The sequence below is a fragment of the Cavia porcellus genome, unplaced genomic scaffold, assembly GCF_034190915.1.
Source record: "Cavia porcellus strain 051 isolate PalLab524CR breed Dunkin Hartley unplaced genomic scaffold, mCavPor4.1 scaffold_20, whole genome shotgun sequence".
NCBI classification, from domain to species: domain Eukaryota; kingdom Metazoa; phylum Chordata; class Mammalia; order Rodentia; family Caviidae; genus Cavia; species Cavia porcellus.
Genome location: NW_026947503.1, coordinates 54,032,152 through 54,046,234, shown reverse-complemented (window position 1 = coordinate 54,046,234; position 14,083 = coordinate 54,032,152). Strand labels below are relative to the sequence as shown.

Genomic DNA, 14,083 nt, shown 5'->3' with positions numbered 1-14,083 from the left:
CCAATATGCAATGACAAGAGTACTACTCAGGTAAGATGAGGTATTTATTTATTTCTGATAATTATGATTTTGAGTGTTATTGAGCTCACTGCTGGTGACAGGCTTCACAGTTCTCTACTTTGCAATTTCTTTTGTGGTTGTCATGTTCTAAGGTATGTACAAATAGAACAACATTTCCTAGTGCTTGTTTCATTTGTATTTTCTGAGACTTTAAGTACAATGACCTATTAAATATCACAAATGAAAAATAGTTACATACTTGGTCCAGAAATCTACATTCAGTTTGCAGGGAATTCAAATATACTTTTAACATCTAGAATTATTCCCCAAGGCAAAATCTTTTACATGGATTTATTATCCAAAGTTTCCATTTGTGCAAAGTCTTATTATCATGTGTATATATGCAATAAACTTAGAGTATAAATAGCTTCCAGCTAATAATTACCTACACAAATTGTTTGTATAGCTGCTCTTTTTAATACCAATTCTATATGGAAGTCTGACTTTTCTATTGCTATAAATTCAAACAACTTTCAACTCATGTTGCTCATGTTCTTAGAACTTTTTAGAAATGTAAAATAAAAACACATTAGCAGTGTAGCAAAATCACTAAATTCAATTCCATCCAGTTCTCTCTGGCACTGAGGATATCCCTTGTCTTTCCATTGATAGAAATATGAGCACCTGGGGTAGGTGAGGACCGAGACAGAACAAGTATAAAGTTTAGAAGATAATCAAGAAAGACCCTCTAAAACCAAGTTCCTTCCCCATACCAATTTGTCACTATTTCCTCATCATTCCTTGCTATTGTTTATAGCAAGTTGAAACTAATTTTGTATATTCATATAAATTATAGATGAACTATAATGTTTAATAAGGAGATCCTACTAGAGTGATATTGAAGACATTGTAGACTGCAAATATCAACTTTCCATTATTTTCCAAAAATTCAACTTTCTTCTATCAAGTGATGCTATTTCAGATTTTTCAGAAACTCAAACTTCTTTCTTTTTGCTACTATTTACAATTGTCTATGAGGTACTACACGGAATATGATGGGAAATAATGATCAATATTCTTATTTTTGATATATTATATTGTGTGTTATAATGCGCTATATTGTGTGTTATGGTATAAGGTCACCTACAAGTTCTGTTTTTATGTCATAAATCAATGAGTACCACTGCACTGGCTCTGGTATATAAAGAAATGTATCCTAAGAAACCTTAAATAGTACTTTAATATTTCATGAGTGACCTGGATAGGAACAGTATGTCATCTCTCTTCAGAGTAGGAAGTAGATTTTAAATAATTATTTCGAAGTTGAGATTTTTTTGAAGAAACATATTTTTATTTACAAATTTTGTAAACATTTTATTTTTACAAACATTTGTATTTGTAAATTTTGTAAATATTTTATAAATTTTGCAAACATTTTTGCTCAACACTGCTTCCTTTATGTCTTATTAAAAAAACTGGTCTGCAATAAATATTTGTTGATTGAAATTGTGTATCAATACTTGTAAACGTGGGATATTGGGATTGCTGACAATCCATGGCTGAGAATTCTGGATTCTGAATCTCACTAGGGTTCTGGCCAGATCTATTTAGCCTCACATATTGCATTTTTGCTAGATTGTAAATATTTTAGTAACAGTCAACAGTAATCATGCATTCTGTTGTGTAGGCAAACAATAATGTTTAGGAAAGATATGGCAGAAGAAAAAACTTTTCTATACATGTCTAATTCACCTCTAAAATATTTTTCTATTGAAAAGTTCTCATATATACCTTCAAAAATGTTATTTAATCTACCATTTATTGATACTACCATTTTCAGTTTTGTCCTATATTGCCTGAACCATATTATTTTAAGAAAGGATTATTTTTTCTTATTGTTTAAGCACAAATTACAGGATTATTGTAGACAGCTGAGTAAAGATACTTGGTTTGATAACACCTGTACCTTAGTTAACTTTTGGACATGTGTTCTCACTTCCCTATTTGAAAATTATCATTTGAATAGTTAGAATATTTCCCCATTTTTATTTTGAAAGATATCTATTAAAAATTAGCAATTACATAATAAATGTTACACCAATTATATCTACATTAAACAATTATTAACATTTCTCCGTATCTTATCTCTTTCCTATACTTTATTTTTGTAAAATGTTACTGAATCATTTGAAAGCAAGTTGCAGAGAACAGATTTAACTTCTACCTACTGCCTAGTACACCCCCTTCTCAGACATATTCCCTTACGTAGCATCAGTACGACTCCCATTCTCAAATTTAACATGAATGTGCTTGTTATATAATATATAGCCCAAATTCACATTTCCCAAGCTGTCCTAATATTATCCTTTTCCTTTTCCACCCTGATCCACAATCTAACCAAGAAGGATGCCTTGAAATTACTTGCTAAGTCTCCAAGTGTCCTTCAATCCTACGTAATTCTCCAGGTTTGTTTTTAAACGACACTGACATTTTGGAGGTGTCCAAGTTAGTTTATGGATGAGTATGTACCAATTTGAATTTGTCCTGTTATTTTCTCATGTTTAGGTGTTCGTTAAACTGTTTTGACAGAATGCCACAGGAGGAAGACTGTCTCTCTCATGTATTATGTCAAAAAGCACATGCTTTCAGTTTGTCCCACTGCTGGTAATGTCAAGTTTAATCATTTGATTAAGTGACTGTCAGATTTCTTCTGATAAAGGAAATTTTCCCATTGTAATTAATAAGTGATCTATAGTTGACACATTGAAATAATGTAAGTACACTGTTCTCCTGAACCATACACCCAATTGTACAACATCTCTGATTATTCTTGCAATGTTGGTTGTAAAAATGTGGTTTGTAATCCCATGAATTTTTTTAACTATCAGTTTATTATGTTCCTTAGTGAAACACAGTTGCTCCTCTACCCACTGTCACATGCACATTCACAGATTACGGTTTTATGGGTTCTTTTTTTACTCAATGTACTTTAATTCACTACACACATTATTACTTTTTTGTGTTTGCAACATTCCAAATTTGGCCAATGGGAGCCCCTTAAACCTGGCTCAATTCTCTCCAGCGTGTCTCCATCACTTTTTGCCCAATTCCTTGCAGGATGCTCCAGACTCACCACAATCTCTTCTAAGGTAGTTGAAGCAAGAAAATTTTGAATAAAATGGAGGCTAACCTGACTCAATTTTAATGCAATATTTTGAAGTTAGCCACAGATATGAGCACCATCTCTGAAATTCTTTAAGTGCTGATCATATATAGATCCCTTCCGTAAATAGGTTAGCCCTAGTTTGAAGGCTTTGTGGAAAGCTTAGACATAGAAGTCTTTAATTGGGGCTGGGGATTTAGCTAAGCAGCATAAGTGTCTGCCTTGTGTTCCATCCCGGGTATGGATTAAAAAAAAAAAAAAAAAAGAAGAAGATGTCTTTAATTTATACAATGTTTTATATTATTCTTTCAATTTAAAATTTTTTTGATTTAATTTTTGTTCACCTTAACTTTTTTATCCAGTTCTGGGGATTGAACTCACTGAGCAACTTTATAAACTTTTTTGGGAAAAGGTTTCACCAACTCGCTAAATTATCCAGCCTTGACTCAAATTTAGAACCTTCCTGCCTCTGGTTCCCAGCATGTTGGTATTACAGGGATGCACCAATGCACCAGGGATTTTTCTTCTTCTTCATGTGATCATATAGATCATTCATTTTCAGAGGCAACTTTTTCACTAACAAAGTAAACTGTAGATCACTACTTAATGCTAAAATGTGTACCCATAGCACAACATAAAAACCTCATAAAACAAAGCCTTTAAAACTTGTGAAATAATTAAGTATTTATTATTTATTTCTTGTTACAATGTGAAGATCGGTATGAATATGTTAGCTGGCAGTATATGGATATGTGTGTCATATGTGGGACTAAAAGAGATGTTCAACAAACATTTATTAAAAAATATTTATTACACTCCTACTCTAAGATACTTAGTATTTGCTAAGAATACAGTACAAAGTCCATCAAACCTAAGTGGGTCCTTTCTTTAGTAATGAAATAATTACACGATTTCACAGTTCTTCTAAATGCAATAAAGATCATGGATGTATAAATATGTATATATTTATGCAGACAATATGTACAAGCAAATATACATAGGCATTTGATACAGTGTAATGGGAAGAGATGGATCATTTGAGGAAATGATGTTTGAGTTTCTACTTTTAAAGTGTTAACTAAGAGTTAACAAGTCAGTATTTGTCTGGATGTGGTGTTTAGGGTCTGCAGGAATGGGAGGAGAGCCCAGTGAGTCACAGCAAAAGGAAGCCAGTCACACAGGAGGAGGAGGAGCCAAGAGATGAGAGTGGAGGAGCGTGACTTCACTGTGCTTCTAGAGATCAAATACACAGCTTTAGTCTGCACCTGATAACCTAGGTTAATGATTTGTGCAGCTAGATGGTGATAGTCATTATATTTACACTGTCAAAATGCTACTCTGGGGCCTTAGTAGAGGCTAGATTTGGAGGAGGAGCAATGCCAGCTCAGATACACACAATTATTGCATTTCTGCCTACAAATGATGGGAGGAACATTTGGTGATGGAAGAACCATATTTTCAATATACTTTGTAGGCAAAAATTAGTGACCTTATGAAAGACTGGATGGAATTGTAGGGAACGTCAACCCAGATTAGGCTCGGGAATCTTGGAGATCTAAAGTGAGATCAACAAAGGTCACAAGTTTGATTTTGATGTGATTCACTTAATTTTCCTTTAAGGCAAACAACAACAACAAAAAGCTAAGCCCATAAGAAGGGTCTTGAAGGGACTTTCTGAGCTGTGATTACATATTTTGGAGAATTCTACTTTCAGGAAATTCTTGGGTAGCACTTGACATCGATCTGCTGGGAAAAGCTGAGGTGAGCCAAAGCTCTGAGGCGCTACATGAACAGTCTTGGGCCCTTGGGAATTGAGTGATTTGCAAATTCAATCCTATTGTACATACTGCTATAATTCCTTGACCTACTAACTTTAATAATGACTTTGACACTTTATAGCAAGTGGTATATGCCTAAACTGACATTACAAATGTGATCATGTAAGTACAGGATTAACATTTAAACTACTTAACAATCAGTGCAACTTGAGCCCCAGCTACAAATAAGCATTAAGACTATGATAGTGCATTCAGCTGAATACTAGCCCTGACAGAATAATAGAATATTACCCTCTGATAAAAATAATAACAATAATCCTTAATTGAAAAGAGAATCCAAATGTTAGAAGGTGAAAGGATATTTGTGGTTACTGCTTTTAGTCCAAAACTATCATTATCATTTAAGTATTTTTTAATAATTGAGAAACTGACCTTTTAATGGTAAATAAATCACCTTTATCCTAACTTCCTATTCAAAAAATGCTGTGGAAAAAACCAAACTGATTTAACATTTCTAAAAAATTACACCAATATTTTCATTCTGAAATTTACTGTTTTAATTATGTAATTAATTCTATAATGTTATCTACATTTTCCCAAATTATATTTAATTAAAGGAACATGTCATAGCTTTAATTGCCTCTGAAATTAAAAAAAAAAGAAACTATTATCAATCTAAGTGGGATTTGGGGCTTCTTGCTTCTGAAACTAATGCAAAAGTAAAGTATTACATTCTTCATTTGTATTGACAGTCATCTTTTTGTGGTTTAGAATAGTAAGCGTGATAGAATAATAAAAACGTATTTTAGGATAATAAAAAATAAGATCAAATTTTATGTAAGTCATAAAAAACTCCAGATAAATCATAAACCAGAAATGAAAGTAATCTTAATATATCTGAATACACGAAAGCTAAGACCAATAGAAGCTTCTGAAATTTCTTTCACCATGTGAACGGGGTGTGTTTTTCTCTTCCTAAACTTTGTTCTTTAGTGTTTTAGATTCCAGTTCAAGTAGTCCTGAAGTTCTGTGGTAAAAGGAAGCACTAGGCACAAAGTGATGGGGACGTGTCACCCCTGTTTATTCTGACAAAGAAGGTTTTCTCCTGGGCAACACAGTTAATCATACAAAGAAGAAGGACGACTTAGATTTTACAATTTAACTCTGTTCCATACAAGAAAAGCAGAAAAAGAAAAGCCAGATATTCCAGTAAAAATTCCACAGCCTCTCCAGATCTTTGTGCAGCTGAAATGAAAGCAGCTGCTGGCTCTCCTTATCATCCCTGGAATCCAACAACCTCAATTTCATCCTCTCTCAATTCCCACTTCACCTCATACTGCCTTCGAAATTGTAACAGAAGTAGAGTAAATAACGTCAGGGGTCAGTCTGAGGTTGAATGTTGGGCCATTCAATTGACAAGAAGCTTCCAGTGAGGATGAACAACACAGAGCAAAACAATCATAGAGCAAATTGTGTTCTGTTCAACTGCCACATCCTCTCTGTAGAGAAAAACCACCTTTCTTGATTGGGCAAAACCTGGCCTTCTGTGTAGGGGATACAGTGATTGTTAAAGCAGTTGTTTATACACACACACACACACACCACACAGACACACACACAATGATTTCATGCTCAAGGTCCAATAGTTTCTTTTTTATTTTTTATTTATTTTTTTTTTTCTTATCGGTACCGGGGATCGAACTCACAACTGCCTGCTAGCAAGGTAGGCGCTTATGCTGCTGAGCTAAATCCCCAGCCCTAATAGTTTCTTTTTTTAAAAAATATAGGATCTACAATATTCTAAAGCACACCTAAGACCAAGTGAGGAGTAATCTTAAAAAAATCTTATGATGTGTTATATTCAAAATGCTTGTTCTAGTCTATACTGAAATGATATTTGATATGAAAACTTCACTCTCGAGACTAAGTCTTACATTATGGACTAGCAGACAAAATAGTAAAGGAACTAAATTCGACTTACATTTTCAGGTCCCTCCTTTTGCTTCTGATCTCCTACTTAATCCTGCATCTCATGTGTACAAGCAATCTGCAAAATGTGTCAGTCTTTGAAAATACTGCTGGTGTGCCTTTAGGATACAAATAGTTCACAGATTAAATACCTCTTAGACAGCAAATATCTGTGTATCCAGGCCCCAACTCCTATATACTAGCACAGACCCCATATTTTATTTAAAGAAATAAAATAAAGTTTTAATTCAACCATTTATTTTTGTTGGTAATATATTTTTATCTTTGCTATAAGCATATTCGTATATATGCTATAAGCATATATATTCATATATATCATGTGTAATTAATTTGCCATATTGGACAAGTGAAGTTCTTTACTTGTACAAACATATTTCAAGGGAATTAAAAATATGCACCTGTTTTGTTTTTTGGTGCCTAAAATTATATAAACATAATCTCTCCCTCTTATCCTCCCTCTACTCCTCCCTTCCTCTTATCTAGCTAGCTATCCATCTGTTGAAATCTCTCAGTGAATTTTTAGAGATATCAATTTGAACAAAATTAAGTCTTAAGAGCATAAAATGTTAATCCATATGTCTATCAGTTTTTCTGACTCACAGGTACTCAACAAAAAGATTGCTTAGGGAAGTAAGCACAGAAAAAAGTTATAGTAACAGAAAAAGACTAGAGTATCTCTTTGAATTTGAAGTCAGTGAAATCTGTGGTTCTGGTCCATTCAAGGTAGAAAATCAAAGGACAAGATGTTGGTCTCACTTACAAGGAAATGTAGATAGATTAAAAACATCTGAAAAATAAAACCTGCCTATTCAAATGTCTTATTGCTCTAGCCTTATGACTCTCACTAGGGCCAGTACCATCCTTGAAAAATGTCTTAAGAAGGGTTGAGAACAATCAATCAGAGCCAGGTCATGGGATGCTATTGGCTTTCAGTGGAGAGAAGGAATCTTACTCAATTAAGAAGTTTCCCAAATATTTCCTGTAACATTACACATCACACTAAACTAAACTTGTGCATATGGACTTGTAGTATCTGGTACAGAGCTGTAATTAAGAACTTTATAAGTACTGTATTTTCATCAGAAGCCCAGCAATTTAAAATCAGGTTTCTATAGCAGGTAACTTAACCATTTCACGACTCTGCTTCCTAATTTAGAAGTAATTGTGGATGATTATGTGGGTAAACTTGAGTCTCTTAAAGTAGAATTCCATCAGAAACATGAAAATGTGCCATGGTTGTAATGGTGGATACATTGTGTCAACCTGAGAAGTTTAGAAGGTTAACTAAGTAACTCAGCAGTTCTACATACTTGGTGTAGAAAACATGCCCTAGGGAAGCTGTCTACAGAGGTTGTAATGGTTGATCCATTGTATCACCTGGAGAAATTTAAAAGTTTAACTAAGTGACTCAGCAGTGGCCAAGCATCCTCACTTTGTAAACATCCTCAGCCTGTGCAAGAAGGTGGAGGAGAGGTGGTGTGGGTACTGCACCCATCCTGTGCAGGTGACCTGCATACCAATATAAGGGAGAAAAAGTCTTGTTCTCCCTGCTTTCAGCTCTAGTTGCTTTTGCTGTCTTGGCCTTACACTGATGCCCCTCATCATGCTCCCCTGCCTTGAAACCAGCTGATTATGGACTGAAACCTCCACAAACTGTAAGTTAAATAAGGCTTTTTCTCTTTAACTTTGGTTGTCAGGTATTTTTTTCTCATCAACATGAGAAAAGTAACTAAGACTTTGGGTGGAAGTACATTAGCTTACTTTTTCACTTGTAATCTACCCTTCCACATTTTCTCCATTCCAATGATCTGTAATTTGACTTGGCAATTTTTCCATGTTAAGATAGCACCATAGTTTCATTTTTCATGTTATGATATATGAATAGGTATAGTTTGTAATTATCCTAACATTACTTTATTCAATATCCATTGTTTCTTTTTCCTTTATTTTTGGCATGGAATGTCTTTTGAAGCCTTTAGTTGTCTTAAATTCTACTTATATTTACATATACAAATATCTACCTGTAAAGCTCTGACTGCTTTCTTGTGAGTTCCAAAAGCACCATCCCCAAATATTAGTGCAGTGAAATACACACTATTATAAATTACTTTTATACTGCTAGTTCTTTTAAGTACAAATATACTTGGTAACCATATTAACTGTGAATTACATTTCAGGATACTAATAAGGTAACATTAAATGTTTCTTATTAAAACTAAGGGCATAGCCTAAGTGGTTCCCAGTAACTATTCAGTGTATGAGAGCAGACAGCAAATCACAGCCTTCTGCATTTATCTCTGCTCCATTTCATGACCATCAGGTATTCACTGCTACTATGATGGCCAGAAATGGTTAAATACTACCCCATTTACTACAAATTTTTACATAAAGAATGAGCAGTGCTCTGCCCCTACTTACCAACGTGACCTTTAGCAAGTCACCATGATCACCGTGGTCTCCCTCATTTGCCTAACTGTAAAACAGGGAATTGGAATAAATTTCTTTTCAAGTCATTTCCAGCTCTGTAAAACATGAATAATTTTGCTTGCAATACTTAGGCATGGACAGAATGAAACTGATTCCTATAGTAAATGTACTATAAAATATATTCTGTGGGCCTCAATTTTTATTTTCCAGTCACACTATATCTCTTAAAATACTCAATGTAATCTGGTCTTCACAAAAATGTCACACCCTATCAAAAACGAGAATGTTTTCTCAAAAAAAAAAAAAAAAGAAAGAAAAGAAAAAGAACTATTCCTCCACTTTATGCACTGAGCACATTTCTTGTAAGATAGCCTCCATTCTAAAGGATACATCTACTTCTCTATTACCATTTTCTTTACTTCTATGCAAGTTACAGTTTTGGTACAAATCCTTGAAATAAAAATGATCCTATCTGCCTTCCCAACCATACATTTTTTGCAGTTTGAACTTTCCACACTGAGATTTCCTAAATTCTTTGTAAGAGTCCACAGACCCAACAATTCCACAAAATCTACACACAACTAAACACTGACTATAAACAAGTTGTTTAACTGCAACTGCTGTGGTGTGAATCAGCTTCCTGTTCAAGCAACTATTTCATCCACAACCAATTTTGCCCTAGAGCTCTGGAGAAACACAATAGAAATCTGTTAAATTGGCAGTCTTGCTGAACTTAAGCTATTTCATGTAACCAGTTTCACAGTAACAACAGATATTTGAGAGCTTCCCTTTGATGAAATGTGTTTTTGATTTGGTGCATAGGTACAAAGATCAAATAGACCACCCTTTATATTCAGATGGTTTCCTGCTGCTGCTTATTTTGCAAAGAACATATATATCCAGCATAGGAAAGTCACTTAACACCACATACATCCGCGTGCCTTAGGAAAAACCAGAAAATTCGAGTTGGTAAGATTTACAAATTAGTATGTTTCTGTTTGGTTTCATAAGCACTCTGCAATAATTTATATAACTATTCTTAGTCCTCTGTGAAATGGTACTGAAGTTCTTAAATTTTGCCTAACTGATTTCTATTTTTTCCACAAACATGTCTAGCTCTTAATATATACTCATTAAATGCATACACAATAAAATCTTGATTATGTTTCTGTGAATTATAAACAATCTACTCCAAAGTCTTTGTACCAGGTTTGCTTATTTGTGTTACCCGGCTTGTTTCTGGGCAAGCTGCCCATCTCCCCCACCTCCTTAGAAATTGGTTTTAGTGTTTGAGGTATGTAAGCTCATTTAAAAATTAACCTAAACAAAACAAAATAATTAGGACGGCAACTTGCCCACAATAACAATGAAAATCTTTTTCAAACCAAACGTGTAATACATTCCAAAGACACACACAAATGACTTTTTAAGTAACCATGATTTTAGATTATCTCTGCCTGTATTCCTCTCATTAACATGAATAATTCAGAGCACTTATTATACATGGTGAACCTCTCTCCCCTCAATAATTCATTTTTAGTATACAGAAGAATAAGATGTAACATGTTCTTAGGTAAGAGCCAAAGGTTTAAATTGAACTATATTTTTTAAAGGCAACTTTACTTTCAAAACTATGCATTGTGTCAGTTCATTCTTTTTAAACCTACACTGGTTCTAGGATGAAAATCTTAATACTTCCAAGGAGAGGCCAAAATAGAGCACTATAGAATAAGATCTCACCTTTTCTAGCTTCTTAATATTTATCCAGTATTTATCAATTATTTGTGAATTATAAACATGACCACTATTACTGTCTTTCCTGAAAAACATGAAAGTCCTTTGAAGTACTGTGCCTATATTTCAATGAAAAAGAGTATCTCTAACATTGTGGTTTCTTTGAAGCAACAACATACTTATCATGCATTTAATTTTGAGAGATAAAAATGTTCTAACCTTCAGTATCAGTTAGAGAAAACAGCCCCAAATGGGAAATTATTCTTAGATGGGGAAGCAGGTGACCCAAAACTTCAAATCTTTCAGCAATGATGGCATGAATAAAACAGGCTGTGATATCTCTTGCTGATCACTGCTGATTACATACAAACTCAACCTGAGTCCCCAAAACAAACATAAAGAACACTGCAGAGACTCACATTTCACTCATGTAATATGTCTAAGACACCCATATGAGCCAACATTTGCTTGGGTGACAATGTGCAGCTCTCAGGTCTACTAATTTGGAGTCTGGAATATTGTTAGTCTCCCATTTTTAAAGCTCTTCCTAGGAAGATGTTCTACCAGAATGGAAGGAGTAACTAACTAAAGTAACGCACTAACTTTCTGAAGTTAAGCTGCTGTTTAGGCCTCTGCTTGAGTATCAAATGCCACCCTTTTGACCACAAAGGAACAACACGAATGTCACAGAGAGGCTGGGAACTCTACTAAATCTCAACTTCTCTCTGGTAACAAAAAGGTGGGTGTGAGAGGGGGAACAATCAGATTTCACTGGAGTATGTGGCAGCCTTTGCCAGATGTTTTTATAACTTTATTTCTTCTCATTGAAAATTAAAAGGAGAGGGGCTTATAAGCCAAACACAACACTTCCAAACTCGGGCCAACATCTGATACCATTACAGCTTTCAGGATGTTCATGGAAATGGAAGAAATGAGTAAGTACATTTTGATACCTGTGAAAATAAAACACTGCATTTCAAGTGAGTGGGAGAGAACAGATGGTTGGTAATGATTTAAAACATTTGTGATTTTGGACTGTCACCAAGCTTCTGTATTACAAAATATGGTGTTTAGTTAGTACATACCAGTATCTACATGCAAGGTGCTCATTTGCTGGAGGATGCTACTGTAATAAAGGAGAAGAAAAACTAAATGAGGTAAGAATAAAATCTTTCTTGTTTCCTCAAGTCATTTCATGCGTAGTCTTTCTTATTGACGATAGTCAATCAAAATGTTTCCCATGTGATGAAAAGACTTTAATTGCCCCTCCATTCCCAATCAGCTGTCAGAGCCCAGGTATTGTATTTTATTTGAATGCATTGGGTAGAATTCCAATTTTGTTCTGTGTATCTGATTCACTTTGGCTGCAACTCTTAAAAATCTTTTGAGAAATAGTAAAATCTGGTTGTCAGGGAACTCTTGCCCATGGAAGACAATAACAGTCTCCTTATCCTCAATTTGCTGGACAGGCATATGGTGTTAACGACTGTGTGCTGAAACTGGCAGGTGGCAGCCCACTGACTCAGCGAGACAGATACATATTAAACACACGGCTTTCGTGGGTACATGAGCCTGTAAAAGAAGTCCACCCCTTTTGCATGGGGAGGAACAGAAACTGAGACAAAACTGTATCGAGATAGAGTAATGTCAAGTATGGAGTGAAGGGGAAGAAAAATAAACACTGGAGAATCAGACTTTTAATTACCAGCAAGCCTGCCAAAAAGGAGTTCCATTAAACATCCACAATGCTTTGATTTGGATCTGACACCATAAAGGGAAAAAAGTCAGAGGAACGCACTCTGTATTATGTGCATGCCTTTCCTTTCAGAATCTTGGGAACTGTTCCAGCATTTTGCTTTTGGAAAACGTGGGGGGCAGGCGGATGGACTGCAGCACGGGGTGGGGGAGGGAGGCAAGAGGGCTGCAGCGCTAGACTTCGCACCCGGGAACTTAGTTGGAAATAACTCCTGACAGGCACCCAGCCTCGCACCTTTCAGCCTTTCCACAGAACCCTGCTGACAGGCAGGATGTTCACTCCACAAGGTGAGCGGGTGGCCTTGTGAAAGTAACTGCCTGGCGGTGACGACCCGCAGCCGTCCCGCCCCCTCCTCGCGGGGCTCCCCTGCTGCACCCCGTGCCGGGGCCACCGCTGGACTCTGCTCCGAGGCAGCGCCCCGCGCCCCCGCCCGCCCGCAGCCTCAGCAAGGGGGCGCGCGGTTCGGGACGCACCGGAGCAGGCAGCAGGCGCAGGGGCTCAGCTCTGCCCACCACGCGGGGGCCGAGGAGCCGGCACCGGGAACTCCTCGTTCTTTCTGCCGTCCCCACGCGGGCGCGGGCGCGGGTCTGCTGCCCACAAGGGCTCCCGCACAGGTGGCCGGCGGCTTTCCCCGCTCAAAGCCGGGGTCCGGCTTCCGCGGCCCCTCCACCAGTCCCCGGTCCCGGCGAGGGATGGAAGCGGGCTGCGCGCAGGGCGGGGGGCCACCGCGCGGAGCACCTGGGCAGGTGAGGATGCGCTGCTCGCCCCCCCAGCCGGTCCGCCCGGCGCCCCGCAGTCCCGGTCCCCGGCTCCCCCAGCCGCGACCCAAGTGCACTCACCTCGCGGGCAGCCGGCAGCGGGCCCCGCCGTGGCGGGCGCGGACTCCGGAGGAAACTTCGCCGCGCTCCGGGCGAACTCCGGGACTACGCGCCGCGGGCCGCTGGCTGGCCGGGAGCAGGAGCGCGCAGCCCGCTCGCCCTCGCCGTCCCGCCCCGCGCCGCCTCCGCCGCCCCGCAGCTCCGCCCCCCGCCTTATCTGCCCGGCCACCCGCAGCCCGCCTAGCCTCCTGGCCTCGGCCTTTGTGGTCAGAGGGGTCCACGACTGTCCCTCCTTCGCTGTCCGGGGTGCGGACTGCGTCCTTGGCTCAGGGGCCACCAGCAGCTTGCTGGCACAGAAGGGGTCGCCTTCTGCTGTTTCCTAAAACACACTCTGCCCTTCTCTGCCCTGTCTCTGACA

At 37.7% G+C, this 14,083-nt stretch overlaps 1 protein-coding gene across 4 annotated transcripts in view; it reads right to left on the bottom strand.

Moving 5' to 3' along the window:
* Chst9 (carbohydrate sulfotransferase 9) overlaps positions 1–13,824 on the bottom strand; it is a 272,043-nt gene extending 258,219 nt beyond the window's left edge. For 2 of the 4 annotated variants that reach the window (XM_063231812.1, XM_063231815.1), the window contains exon 1: positions 13,687–13,824. The gene's annotated coding sequence lies outside the window, so the exon portion shown is untranslated. Of the gene's footprint in view, positions 1–9,348; positions 9,404–12,176; positions 12,218–13,686 lie in introns of all 4 variants that reach the window. The other 2 variants (XM_063231814.1, XM_063231813.1) reach the window with 2 other exon arrangements.
* Between the last annotated feature and the right edge of the window lie 259 nt (positions 13,825–14,083).